Source organism: Calypte anna, chromosome 1 (assembly GCF_003957555.1).
Source record: "Calypte anna isolate BGI_N300 chromosome 1, bCalAnn1_v1.p, whole genome shotgun sequence".
Lineage (NCBI taxonomy): Eukaryota > Metazoa > Chordata > Aves > Apodiformes > Trochilidae > Calypte > Calypte anna.
This window is the reverse complement of record NC_044244.1, coordinates 20,201,735-20,214,714: the sequence shown is the minus strand read 5'-3', so window position 1 is coordinate 20,214,714 and position 12,980 is coordinate 20,201,735. Positions and strand designations below refer to the sequence as shown.

The window sequence follows — 12,980 nt, the reverse complement described above, 5'->3', positions numbered from 1 at the left end:
ACAATTCTGGTGTTGTGCATGAGGTTCCTACTACTGCAATGCAGTTGAAGAGACTGCAGAGGGATATTTAAATTCAAGGAAAAAAAGCCCAATTAAAATGAGGAAAAATTATGAATGCATTTCTATTTTTAGGATTCATGAAACTTGACTTAAGTGAACCTTTGGGCTTAAATTAGTAGACATTCCATTTTTAATTGGGGCATTTTGCTGCATGTGAGGGTTTAAAATAGAGAGTGAGTTAATTAGGCATTTACTTGAAAAATAAAACATTCAGGGAAACCAGTGTGTGGTTTTGGGTATGATATTGACTCTGTAGATAAAGAGGTCAGAGAAGGGAAGCAAATGAGCAACAAATTACACTGTTTGGATTCTTAGCTATGCTTTCTGGGTGCTATCCTTAAGCAACCAGAGCAAGACAAATATCACAACACATACCAAAAATTAATTCAAATTAATAATTTCTAACCCTGCAAAATATATTTTCATATGTGTGTCAGGACTTGCAAAATCTCTCATGAGTTTTGCTTTGCTTACACCTCCCTCCTCTAGAGATTCGAGGCTGGTGTCTTTGTGCTTTTTGCTGCTACCCACGTTATGCATTGCTAAAATAAATAGGGATTTGCTTCCTAGGGAGTAACATCAGCTAGGTGAGTTTTTTTATGGCAGACAGCAAAAATAATGAGGGGAAAAGGGTAGCTGTGGAAGGCCCTGTGTAGCTGGTACTTGATGGGCAGTGTCCTGCTGACCAACAGGAACATAGCTCCGAGGGCATCCCTGGCAGATCACATCTCCTGCTGTGCCCAGGTGATTTGGATTCCAAAAAGCTGGTTCTTTTCCCCAGTGTGCTGAATCTCAAAGGAGTTATATCTGCACATTGCTGGTGGTTACCATGCCAGAGGCTGTTTAAGGGAAGAGAAAAGGAGAATTTGAGTTTGCAAGACTCATCATGTGTTTTCAAGTCACTGATGCGCGGCAACCACTGCTCTTATTGCTGCTGAGTCATACCACCCTAAAAACTGTTAAAGCAATTAAAAATTTTCAAATATCAGCAGATTTGGCTTCTATTTTCTGTGTGAATGTGTCTGCTTAGAAAAACTGGATTGCACATTTTGCAGAAACCGAGTGACTGATCACAGTGCAGTACCTCATTCCTCTTCTGGATGCTATCCTTAGCCATGAGAGCATGGCTGTTGCTTAGTGTTTCATGTGCTGCGTGACTCCTTCCTGAATGCCAGAGCCATCACAGAAGTGTTACTGCCTCCTGTGCGTGCTGGCAATCTTAATTAGAACATCATCCCCAGAATAAATATACAGCTAATCAAATATGATGATGATAAGTAGAGTGATAGGCAGACTGGCAGGGCATCTGCTGGATAAAATTTACCTGGCACATTGCTTGTAACCAAGCAAAGTCCATCTCTTCCAAACGCTGAGTAGCCATTTAAGTCACATTCACCCCTGTTATACCTAGGAAGCATCTCCGTGATAATTTTCCTGTGTGATTTGCTCGAGACTGACTTATCGTTTCAGTTGGGGTGGGGGTTAATTCTTCCTTCAATTTTTCCCCTCTGTAGTGAGTCTTCAGAGCGTGCCTCTGATCATCCCAGCAATGCCAAGTGATGTTGACTTACTTTACCAAGCATAAATTTGAGTTGGATGGCTCAAAAAAATTGCTTATCAAGGTTAGTGATCACAGCTAGCTCAGGAAGAATACTATATTTTACTAATGTTAAGCATTGAATATCATCATTAATGTAGTGAATACTGGGATTGTGGGTGTGTAGACTTTGGAGAGTAACTCTTACTTGATCCAGTCTAAAACAGCTCCAAGTTTTACTGACTTCCACATTTTCTTACAAGTGGACAAGATTTGCTTCTGGTATAGTGCCAGTTGTGCTGAAGTAGCTTACATCTCTCCCTCAGAGAATGCTCTGCTTCTGCTATGTTTCCAATCTTCCTAAAACTTAATTAAAACTGGTTGACTTTATCCTTGAAGAGTAAATGTCAGAACAGTGATAACATAGCAAGAGTAACTATGTTCCATTGTTCTTGATGGCAACATTTGAAATCCAAGCAGGGCTGATCTCCATTATCCAATACAGAAAGCAAAGCAGAATGGGTGTTTCAAGCTCTAATATTTTAAATAAAAATGTGGAGGTATTAGTTTTCATAGAGACCCAGTACAATGCAACAGCATGGTTTTCCCTGATTTCAGGAAGGCTCCCTGTTATGGTAGAAGACTTGTTAAGCATCCTTTCCAATGTTTTTTTTTTCCTTTTTCACAACTGTCCTATTAATGCTATATTGTAAAAATATTTTGAAAACAGACAGTCACCTCCTTCTCCCTCTTATCCTTTTTTAAAAAAAAATTATTTTGAACTACTCAATAATTTTTAGAGATACCATCACAATGACTTTTCCTAACAACTCTGCCAGGAGGAAATCAAATGGAATGTTATTTATTAGCTCCATACCATTCAGACAAACAAGGAGTGAATTATTTTTTTTTCATAATTCCAATAGTGAAATCTTTGGATAATTAAAGAAATTACTAATGTTTAAAAAAATGGGGTAACTTTTAAGTGCAAATTGATATCATAATGCTGAAACTTGAGATAGATTTTTGCATCTTTGTAGAATAAATTACAATTCTAAGTATATATCTTTGCAGAGTTCAAACTTACATTGCAGTTCCTGAACCCTTGAAGCACATTGTCTTTGCAGCATGCTTTTATAAAAAATTAAATGTTATATTGGCTAAACTGTAACAAATGGGCCAGTGTTTACCATGCTAAGGAGTACATTGGGGACATAACCATTAGACAAGGGTAATTTAGTTTTAGCATTATCAGTTAGAAATACTGCAGTTGAGTGGAATATTTTATTACATGAAAACATCTGTAACCAATATATCCCTTGGGAAGCTTCCGTGACCTGTGATCTGTTTGGAAAAAAATGTTTTGGTTTTACGAGGCTGTTCAAAGGCAAGTATGCATAGCAGGCCATGTCCCAGCGAATCTGGAAAGGGCTCCCTCCTCTTTGTGTACCTCCTGGAAATTTCTGGGAGCTGTAGCAATATTTCTGCATTCCAGGCTGCAGTTTTCAAACTCACTCCTTAACCAGGAGCGCTGAAAAGATCTGGGAAATGTCTACAGCCATGCACACTACTTTTATTGGTGCCTCACAGTATTTACACAGTTATCCTTGCTATAAGGTATCTTAAAACTACTGCAGTCATAGTGATGTTTGGATCAAGAAGCACAATGCAGACATCTGAAAGTATATTTATATTCTATTTAAAGTCTGCCAGTGATACAAGAACAAATAGCCTGCTTAATATATTTTTCAAGCCTTCGTGTGTACCTTTTCATGGCTGCTTTTATTTCTTCTCTCCTTCAATGAAGCCAGAATATGTCATCCCAACTTAAATGTGTAAAGCAGTTGCTGTGCTCAGGCCTTCCTAGTGCTTTGGCAGGAAAACAAAGTGCCCAGCTGCCGAGGACCGTCAGTCAAGGCCTGGGAACTGGGGGAGCTGGGAAGACATGGGTGGATAGACAGCCTGAACTTGACAGCCCATTAGGTACCTGACCCTTTTGCTTAAATGACTGTTGAATTCTTGAAGATGTGGATTAATGCTTTCTTTTGTTCTGTGAGTTCAGAGGTGGGGTGGGTGATAGGCGTGCCAATTATAGACAGCGTTGCTGTGGGGTGTTGCATGTCCTACGGTGCAAGGCTGCACCACAAGCAATGTCTTAGCATTCTGATTCTGCAGAGAGGGGCTACTGAGAGAAACTGCAACTTCTTTACAGAGGGGGAACCCTCACATTCACACAGGTTCTCAATTGCACTATAGTGCTCCGTAATTAGAGGCAAAACTACTTGTTTTAAGTTACTCAGTTACTGTCTACACCCTGCAATCAAAATTGACCATCTTACGACTATAGGGTATACAGGCATGCTCCAGACCATATATGTCCCATGCTTTTTAGGCACAGGCTACAAAAGTTAAAGGTTTCATGCTTGTAAGACCATGGCATTGTCTTTCTGCCATTGCTTCCAGTGCACACATCCTACGTGCAGCTCTACAGACACTGAGGCCCAGACACTGGAGCAGAGGGTGTTTCTGGTTTTCCTTCAGTGTGAGTTAGTGCTGCTTTTAGTTAGTGCTGAGGCCTGTGCCTGAGACTGAAAATAAGTGAAATTCATCGAAAAACTTCTGACTGTTTGAAAGATATAAAAAGTATGTGCTAAGGGGCTGGTGGCAATGCATATTGATGTAGGGGACAGAAACAGGCCTCAGAAGTCTATTTTGACCCAGCAAGAAGAGGGGCTGTAAGGAGGATAGGCTGTTTCCAAAGTGGATTATCCTCCATTTCCAGTACCCTGAGAGGTACTTTTTGCCCTGCAGAGTGAATTCCTGGGGGACAATTAAACTCCACTTATGTAAGGAGAGATACAAGCACAAAGATCAAAGGAGCAAAGCCACGTATGTCTCAGGATTTTATCCCAGCTCTGCAAATGGCACGTCTGGCAAGATTGTACATATTTCACATTCTCAGTGAAATAACGCTAACCTGGGAGGCTGGACCTGATTTCCCATTTTTAAGCAGTACAAAAGATAAGCCTGTTCCAGGCACCAACCGCCCTGCCCTGCTGTTGTTCTCAGCAGGGTGGGTACTTCATCGGTGCAGGAGGGGTCTGGAGGCTCACACTGGGTATGAACCCAAGCCCTGTTTCCATAAGGCTCTGTGCCCTGCTGCGTGGGGCAGAGACTCCCAAAGTCAGCAGTGACAAACTGCTTCTGTACGCCCTGTAACTGCTTTGGGATTAGCCAAGAGGCAGGGCAGCCATTAAAAAATGCTAGGTAAATGATATTACTCTTATGGGACTCTCTGTTGACTTCAGAACTGAAGATGAGTTTCATGACTTTGCTTTGTCTGTGTCCGAGACAATCCCAGGCAAGGCAAGGCAAGGCAGGCTTTGCAGGACACAGTTGGTTCAGCTTTGTTTAGAGTAAGTTGCATCGTTTATCCTGGAGGAAGTTGCACTGTGTATCTTTCATGACCAGAAAGGGTTTTGATTCTGATATCAGTGCACAGACAAGGTCTAGAATTGGGACAGCTTGTTTTGTCTAGTTTTTTGAGTCAGTTCATGTCAAGAGGTAGAAAATTCAAGTGTAATGTTACTGGCTGTACTCTGTTTTCAGCAGATGAGATGTAGAGGAGGCTAGGGGGAAAATGATCAAAAAAAGGGCAGCAAGAGTAACGTGATGAGGGAAGGAGATGGTATGTGGTGTGTTGAGGGAGGCAGGTGAACCTCCCACTTGGAGAAGAAACGTGTTGCAAAGTCAGTGCTTTCACAGTGTGAAAATATCCTGCTGTTGCCTCAAGCAGAGGAGCTGGTAACAGAGAATGCAGGAAGCTCTTTGATAAAACACCTACCTCATTTCTTAACTTCTCTGCTGTGAATCAGTTTAAAAGGCAATTAATGTTCTTTCACCACAGATACTTTTTAATCTCTGGCATTTCTTTGGAGAGATACTCCAAGTCCTTTTGAAAAGAAAACCAAACATGTGCAAATCCAACTTTTTATTTGAAATAGTGTAAAGGTTTAGCTGAAGAGACATGTTTAAGTAGGATGGAAGCTAAGTTAGTATCAAACCAGAGATAGGACAGTGACTGCTTGCTTGCATTTTACTCTACTGCCACCCACTCAAACCCAAATAATTGAGCTAAGCAATGTTCTAAATTAACACATGCTAAGTTTTAACTGTGCAGCAACAAGTGTTTTACTCTGTTCTTCCACTTGACATCACCAACTTATGTCACTGGAGCATTGCTTAATAAGAGGTATGTAGTTCTGGTAATACCTAGGAAATTTGTGCATTGTTTACCAAAACCCACTTTTTAAAAGAAGAAATGTGCTTTGCCAAGGGACCTGTAGCATGTCACACTAGAAAAATGCTTCTTTTGGTGGCTGAGAGGAATAAGTGTGTGCATGGATATAAAAGCACATGCATTCATAAGCATGTGAAGGTAATTGGCCAAGCTGTGTTGTTTCACTTCCAGAAACAGGAGGGCAGTCAGGCCAACTGCTTTCATGAATTTTACTCACAAGTCTGAAGACAGAAGTTTCAGAGAAGCACCTTGCTTTGCTTACCTAAAGCAAACAAGCCTTAAAGGCAGATCTGCCTTTCTTTTTTTTCCTCTCTTATTTCATCCAAATGGACTAAATTGTGGGGTTTGTTATGAACCTCGGATGAGGCTGCCCTGCAAACTTTATACTTAAACAGTTTAGTGATTATAAATGTTTAATGCTCTCTGTTAGCTGTGATCCACTCATATTAATGACTTTTCTTTTGTGCAACTTGGCACACTAGGTGAAACAAATGAAGAGCTGTATTAATTATTCATCATCTGCTTAACTTCTTTCGTCGTAGCTCTGTTTCAGGTTTGTAGATCTCTTTGCATAAACTAATTGATTTTAATAATAATATTCCAAGTGGTTTTAATTAATAATTTAAATATAATTGTTTTGGGAAGTTCTTTAGCATTATTCTGGGCAGCTGGTGCTTGAAAACAGACTTTGGCAATGATTTAGCTTCAAAAATATGGAGCTAGTTTTTTGCAGCTGCTACCAGATTAAATTAGTAACTCAGAGGTGCAAGATTTTCTTTAGATGAAAGGTTATTCATGTCCAAATCCAATTGTGTTTTTAAAAATTGTAAAAATGTGGAGCAGGGATAGGGAGTTTCCTAATCGTTGCATGGCTGATGAGGGGAGGGGAGGGAAGGAGGTGGGAGAAGTTAGTGCCAAGGCAGTCACCTTTTATCTCAAGAACTATTTTCAGCAAGATATGCTGATCTTATTTTCCATCCTCCCACACTTTGAATAGGAGTTTCGGGAAAAGTTTATTCTTCCTTTGCTAGGTATGGATCTAACAGACATTTCAATATCAGGGGACTACCAGCCTTTCAGGCTGACAAGTGCTTTGACTCACCACAGAAGAAATTAAGGTATGTCAGTTCAACTTGGAAGCTGATTTACTCTGAATTGTCAAAAAAATCTCTCTGCTTCCTACACCAGTGTTTCAGACTTTAACCACTGCATGCAGAGGGAAATCCTGCCTGTCAAACCCAGTTTGCCAATGGATCAGCAGGGTTTTTAACACTGCAGTGTTACAAACAAACAAGTGAGTTTGCAGTGGCAGAGTGGTAGTACACAGACCTGCATAGCCGGGTGTGGGATGGAGACAGGGCAAGAGCAAAGAGTTTTTCAGACTGGAGCATCTCCTCTGCAGAGGGAAAACACAGGTCACTGCCAGCACAGGCATTGCCAGCACCGGCTGCAGGGTCTCTCTCTCCCTCTCCTGCTGCTTAGCTCTATCCTTTCAAACCGCTGCTGTCTTCTCAGAGAACAGGGTCTGTCCATCAGCAGCAACACATCGTGCCATGGTGAGGATGAGGGCTCGCAGTGTCACCATCACCCTGCCTGGGTGCAGACAGGGTGCAGGGTGCTTCCCAGCCTTTCGTGTAGCCGGTTGCAGCAGCTTTAATTACACTGCGGTTTGGATCACTTTGCTTGGCCATTAAAATCCATTTCACAAAGAGCAGTATTGAAGCAAGCAAGGAATATTTGTGGCAGCTGTGGATTTCCTCCAGGCCTACAGGAAGAGTAAATTAGTTACTGAAAACTTGACAGTTTGTCCGGAATGTTTAACACTTTCCTATCTGGAAACAGCCTTTTCCAGGCAAGTGACTTTAAAAGGAAATAATATGCTTAATGCTTCCACCCCCAGCTCTTTACGGTAGGGCAGTAATTGCAAAACCAGTCAGTAGTGATTTGTTTGAAGAGGAAGTGTGGGAACTTCCTTTTTAAATATTACTTTTCCCTTCGTGTGGATCCAAAAATGCCATTTCCTTCGGTTGTGGAAAAAAAAAAGGGTTTGAACTGAACAACAAGCAATTTTTCCCGTAGCTTGTGCCCTGGGTAATCATCAAAGAAAGAGGCTTAAAAAAAAAAAAAAAAAAAAAAAGAGTAGTAGCTGGAGGAAAGACTGAAGTTGTGGTCGAGCCATGGGATCAGCAGGGTGTTTGCCTGGCTGCTCCCTGTCTATGGCAGCGGCTGTGAACTCGGCGTCCTCTGCCCGGGAGCAGCGGTCAGTGAAGGTCTCGGGGAGGGGGTGAAATCAGTGTTTGCAGAGCCCGCAGTTGCAGAACTTGCTGTGACTTGCCCTGCAGATAGGGCAGTATCAGCCCAAACGCAGCTCCTATCACAGTTTGGAACGATTTCTTTTTATTTAATAGGAAAAAAACCCACAACATATGTATCTTTTCTAGTGAAGTAGAAACAATAAGCTGTCACCCTTCCCCCAGCCTAGAAATGCCTTTGAATTATTTGCAGAAGGCTTTGCCCACCAAAGAACAACTACACTCAGGGAAGTCTCTGTGCTCAGCAGCAGCAGGTAGGTTAAGCTCATAGGGAAGGGAGCAAGTTTTAAGCTGGCAGGCAAAGCTGTGCTGGACTACTGTGCTTTTTTGGGTTTGGTTTGGGGACATTTATTATTTTTTTTTAAAAAAAGGACACAGTATCAAGAGTGCATGGGCTTCCTTGGGTGTGCAGGCGGCCAGCTGGCCTGGTTTGCTAACATAAATCGGTGCAGATGATGGGAATCAAGGCAGGGGGTCCAGTTCCCAGCTCTGAAGGATTCCAGATTAGGAAGACAGCTCACTGAGGAAGCAAGGGGGGTTGGGGGGACTAGGCTGATTCCCTGAGAAGCACTGAAGTTGAGAAGGGCCCTTATGCCTGATTTGAAGTAGGGCAGTGTTCTTATATTGCTGATAATTAGGCAGAGTTGCCTTGTTCCTTGGTTTTGATGGACAAATGAGACACCCCTGGTATTTAAACCTGGATTGCCGTGGTGCTTTCTGATCTGGCCAGCAAGAGGCATAGCCACTGTTGTAATAATGAGAAAGTTCTGATTTTTTTACATTTCTCAGTGTAAAGTCAGAGGAAGATGAAGTTTTACTTAAGCTTCAAAGGGGACTTGACAGTTGATTCCTTTTTTTGACTCTTAGAAACAAACAAAAGTAACAACATTTGCAGTGCAATGGGCTAGCCTGGGAAAATTCAGTTGCATCAAGAGACACCCAAAACTTCACTGGTCTTTCTCTCTGGGCTCTGGTAAGGCTTGCCTAGTTTGCCATGTCTGGAGTCCTCCAGTGTCTCATACTCAGCTCCAGAGGAATTGGAATCCCAGGAAAATGGTCCTGAGGTGATTTTTACTTTTTAAAATAAGAATTAAAAGTAAAGTGTTCAGCACTTCAATCTGCTATCTCCTGCACTTTACTTCTCTGTTCAGTGTCTTGGAAATGCATTTAAAGCCCTACAGTGTTTAAGCTCTTCATTCCTTTATGCTTTTCCTCTTGTTTTTCATGCCATCCTTTGCTGTTATCTCCTTATGTCATTTATTCTCTCTCATCCATGTTCCGTTCCCTGTTTGACTTCCTGTTTTCCCTTTTTATCTTCCTATACTTAGCATTTTTTTCCTCTCCTTTTTCATACTCCCACTATCATTCCTGCTCCCTTTTCCAATAAGGCAGGCTGCACTTTGTAAATTAAGGAATAAACCTTGAAATTCTCGTGCAAGTACTCCCACTGACCACGTGATGAAGAGATTGCAGGACTGGGCTGTAGGTTGCCAGGTGAATGGGGAAAGGTAGTGAAGCCAATTTTAAAGCAGTCTTAATTACCTTGGTGGTTTGGATCACTTTAGTTGAGTACTAAAATTCATATTTCTAAGGTAAGGTGTGCACCAGTGGCATTGTCTAAATAATAAAAAATTTCAAGAGCTTGATATAAAAGACTTTATAGCGGTAATATATTACTTCCAGTTGAGAGAATTGGAGGGCACTTTAAAATCCGTTTTACTAGCACCTTGTGTTTTAAAAAAAACCCTTCTTTTTCTTTTTGTTTAACCTCCTCTGCAAGCTTGGACATGTTTGAGGCTCCCAGGATCCAATTTCATGTAGTATCCTATTTCAAATCCAGGCCAGAGCAGATCGATTGAAAATCAGTGCTCTCAGAAATAAAACTGCCTGTGGAATGCCTTCAATGGCATGAAGATGAAAAGGGGAATGTAATATAGCAGATACTGATTTTCTTTTTTGAGGTGGCAGGCTCTGAAGCAGTGTCCTTGGATGTTACACAATTTACCTTGATTGAACAGTAATGGTTGTAGAGCAATTTTGGTGAATTTTTGTGTTCTTCAGATAGTAGTTAACAACTGTGTTTTGTTAAGGGGGGGTGGTTGGTGGTGCTGGAGTTGTTTTAAGCCAAAGCAGCAGCTGTAGAATATTTTATGGCAAGCACAGAGCTACCTGTAAGTCTACACATCACCAGAATAATACAAGATTCATAATAATTCTTGTCAGTGAAGTACTTACTGATATTTTGAAATTATTGAGTGACTTCAGTGCTTTGAAAACTGCTCGTGAATGCAAACTCAGCCAACTGATCTATGTTTATACTGGTTTCTACAGTCAGCACAAATATGATGGCAGCCTGGCTTCATTTTCAGGGTACCTCTCCTGATGTCTCTTCTCTTCCCAGGTCCTCAGAAGGCAAAGGAAAACAAAGCAAAGCAAAAAAGAAAAAAAAAAAACAAAACCCAAAAGCCAAAGAAACACAAACAAACAAAAATAACCTGAGAATTGAGGACAGCGGGAAACTTTGAAGGAATAGGAAAGTGAAGAGAAACCTGAACTTGTGAGCTTCGGGCAATTTTGAATTTTGGATAATTTAAAAATTTAACTGTGCCAGTATTATGGTAAATTCCTAGAAAACTATGCCTAAGCTTTGTTCTGCTGCGTAGCAGTGGCCTCTCTCCTGTCACCTACACTGGGTGATACTTATGATGTGGGGAGCATCTTGCATTGCAAGGAAGCCACTGAGTTACATAGATGGGCCTCTTCCATAGGGTCAAGGCTGGCTCAGCCCCATGCTGTCAGAACAAGGGGGAGGCTTCAGCCAAAAACGCAGCATCCTCACTTGCTGCAGAAAGTGTCTTCTAAAGCCAGCTGAGAAAGTAACTGTAAGAACAAAGAGCATTTGAATTTATTTTACACTCTGTTCATTGAACAACAAAGGTTGCGACCTTAAGCATGATGTCCTCCTCAAAGGTAGATACGTATAAATGTATTTGGACTGACCAAGGCTACTTTAAGTAAGGGGCTTGCAAAGCTGGCATTGCAAATGGTTCCTGGCTTTTCCTGAGAGTGTGTTGGTTTCTCCTGTAGACTTTTCCTGTGTGAACACATTAACACACAGGTGCATGTTCAGGGCAGCAATTCTGGCCCTGTGGGAATTCTCCCTTCACTTTGGCTCTCCAAAGTAACATGTGTTTTGTAAACTGCTTGATGATTAACCTTCAGCTAGAATGTAAGTGGCATGTGTTTACTTAATAATCAGAGATTGGGTTCCTGCTTGCAGGCAGGCAGCCTTTATTACTTGGGAAGTTGAGTTAAAAGATGAAAGATCTGCTTCAGGAAATTTTTTCCAAGTCCACTGTGGCATCTTGACAGATGTGGGGAAAGCAAAGTGCTTGATGAAAAGACCTATAAGACAGCTGTGAAAGACTGCATGTGATCATCTTAAGGACTGAAAAGATCCTGCTGAGCTACTAAAGAGAAGTTCTTTACTGTCTATGCAGAGTATATCAGAGTGAAGACATTGATGAGGTTTTCACTAACTTCTGAATCTTTTTTATCCCGAGGGCACAGAATTAAAAAGGTGGTATTCTGTTAAATAATGGCAATTCACTTTAATAGATAAGACTCATAGCATGAGCACATGGGGCGCCTCTCCAGCCAACAGTAAAAGAAAGAAAACCCAGTTTCCATTGCCTTCTGGAAGAGCCTGCCTTCTTCCTTTGCTGTACTGTGTACAGAGAAGCTACCAGGTTTGATGAGACCCCTACAATTGCATCTGTAAACTTGTATTGCAATAGTGTATTGGTTCACCTAACACATGGAAAAATTCTGATCTCTGACATGCATACTCTGCTGAGCTTGCTTCATAGACTACTGCAGGTGTGCTTAAACTCAAGTGAAACCTACAACCTGGAGTTATCTTTAATATCACATTTGTAAAGTTTAATTTTTATAAGGAAAAGCAGGTACCCATTACTGTGACAGAAGTCTGCCTCCCCTATTTGCTATTTTAGCATTCTCAAGTAACTAATGTAGCTGAAATTACTATGTAGCATGGCTTTTATGGTGTGAGTTTAGGACAATGGTGTTATCTGCAACCAAAAAGCCTGTGAGAATGTTACAATGGCCATCCCAAGTGTGTTTGAATAATATTCTTTGTATTACAGCTCACTAGCAGGCATGTAGTTCATAGTTAAGGATCTGTCTAAAATATCTTTTTCTGCAAAAACCTTTCTAATATAATTTCTTAGTATCCTTACTCTTATTAAGTTACCAAGCTAAATACGGTGTTGGAAGACAAGGAAGTGAGGTGTGTGAGTTTCTCAAGCAGCTTTTGAGAAACTGATTTTTCTTTGTTGCTTTGTGTTGGAATAAATCCTTGTGCCAAGTGGCCAGACGAGTTTGATGAGTATGGATCAGCACTGAGTGCTGGCTTAGCTCCACGTTGGTCAGAGAGCAGCCCTGTTGCCTTATGGAAGTGACAAGTCAGGGAACAGTTTTGCCTAGTACAAACTGAAAGGTTTGATAAATGTCAAACTGAAGAGGCTGGAAGAGGTGCTGCTCACCAGTTCTCCACTGATACTTGCCTCAGTTGTTGCCCTAATATGCAGGATGCTGCACCTCAACCTCTCAGCAGTTCATGGGGTTGTGTTCTTGTTGTTTGATCTTTGTGGTGAACTATTGCTGAAGGAGCAGGTAGGGCTTCTAGACTGATCAGAAGGAAAGACAGAGAAGGAAATACCTTGTGGTTAGTGTGTTTAATTCTGTAGTT

At 41.3% G+C, this 12,980-nt stretch overlaps 1 protein-coding gene across 9 annotated transcripts in view; it reads left to right on the top strand.

The window, feature by feature from the left end:
* PLXNB2 (plexin B2) overlaps window positions 1–12,980 on the top strand; it is a 245,272-nt gene that overhangs the window by 118,636 nt on the left and 113,656 nt on the right. Inside the window, exon 1 of one of the 9 annotated variants that reach the window (XM_030448185.1) lies at window positions 1,584–1,682. The exons of 7 other annotated variants lie outside the window; for them this stretch is intronic. The gene's annotated coding sequence lies outside the window, so the exon portion shown is untranslated. Of the gene's footprint in view, window positions 1–1,583; window positions 1,683–3,560; window positions 3,581–12,980 lie in introns of those variants that run through there. One more of the 9 variants, XM_030448193.1, reaches the window with a different exon arrangement.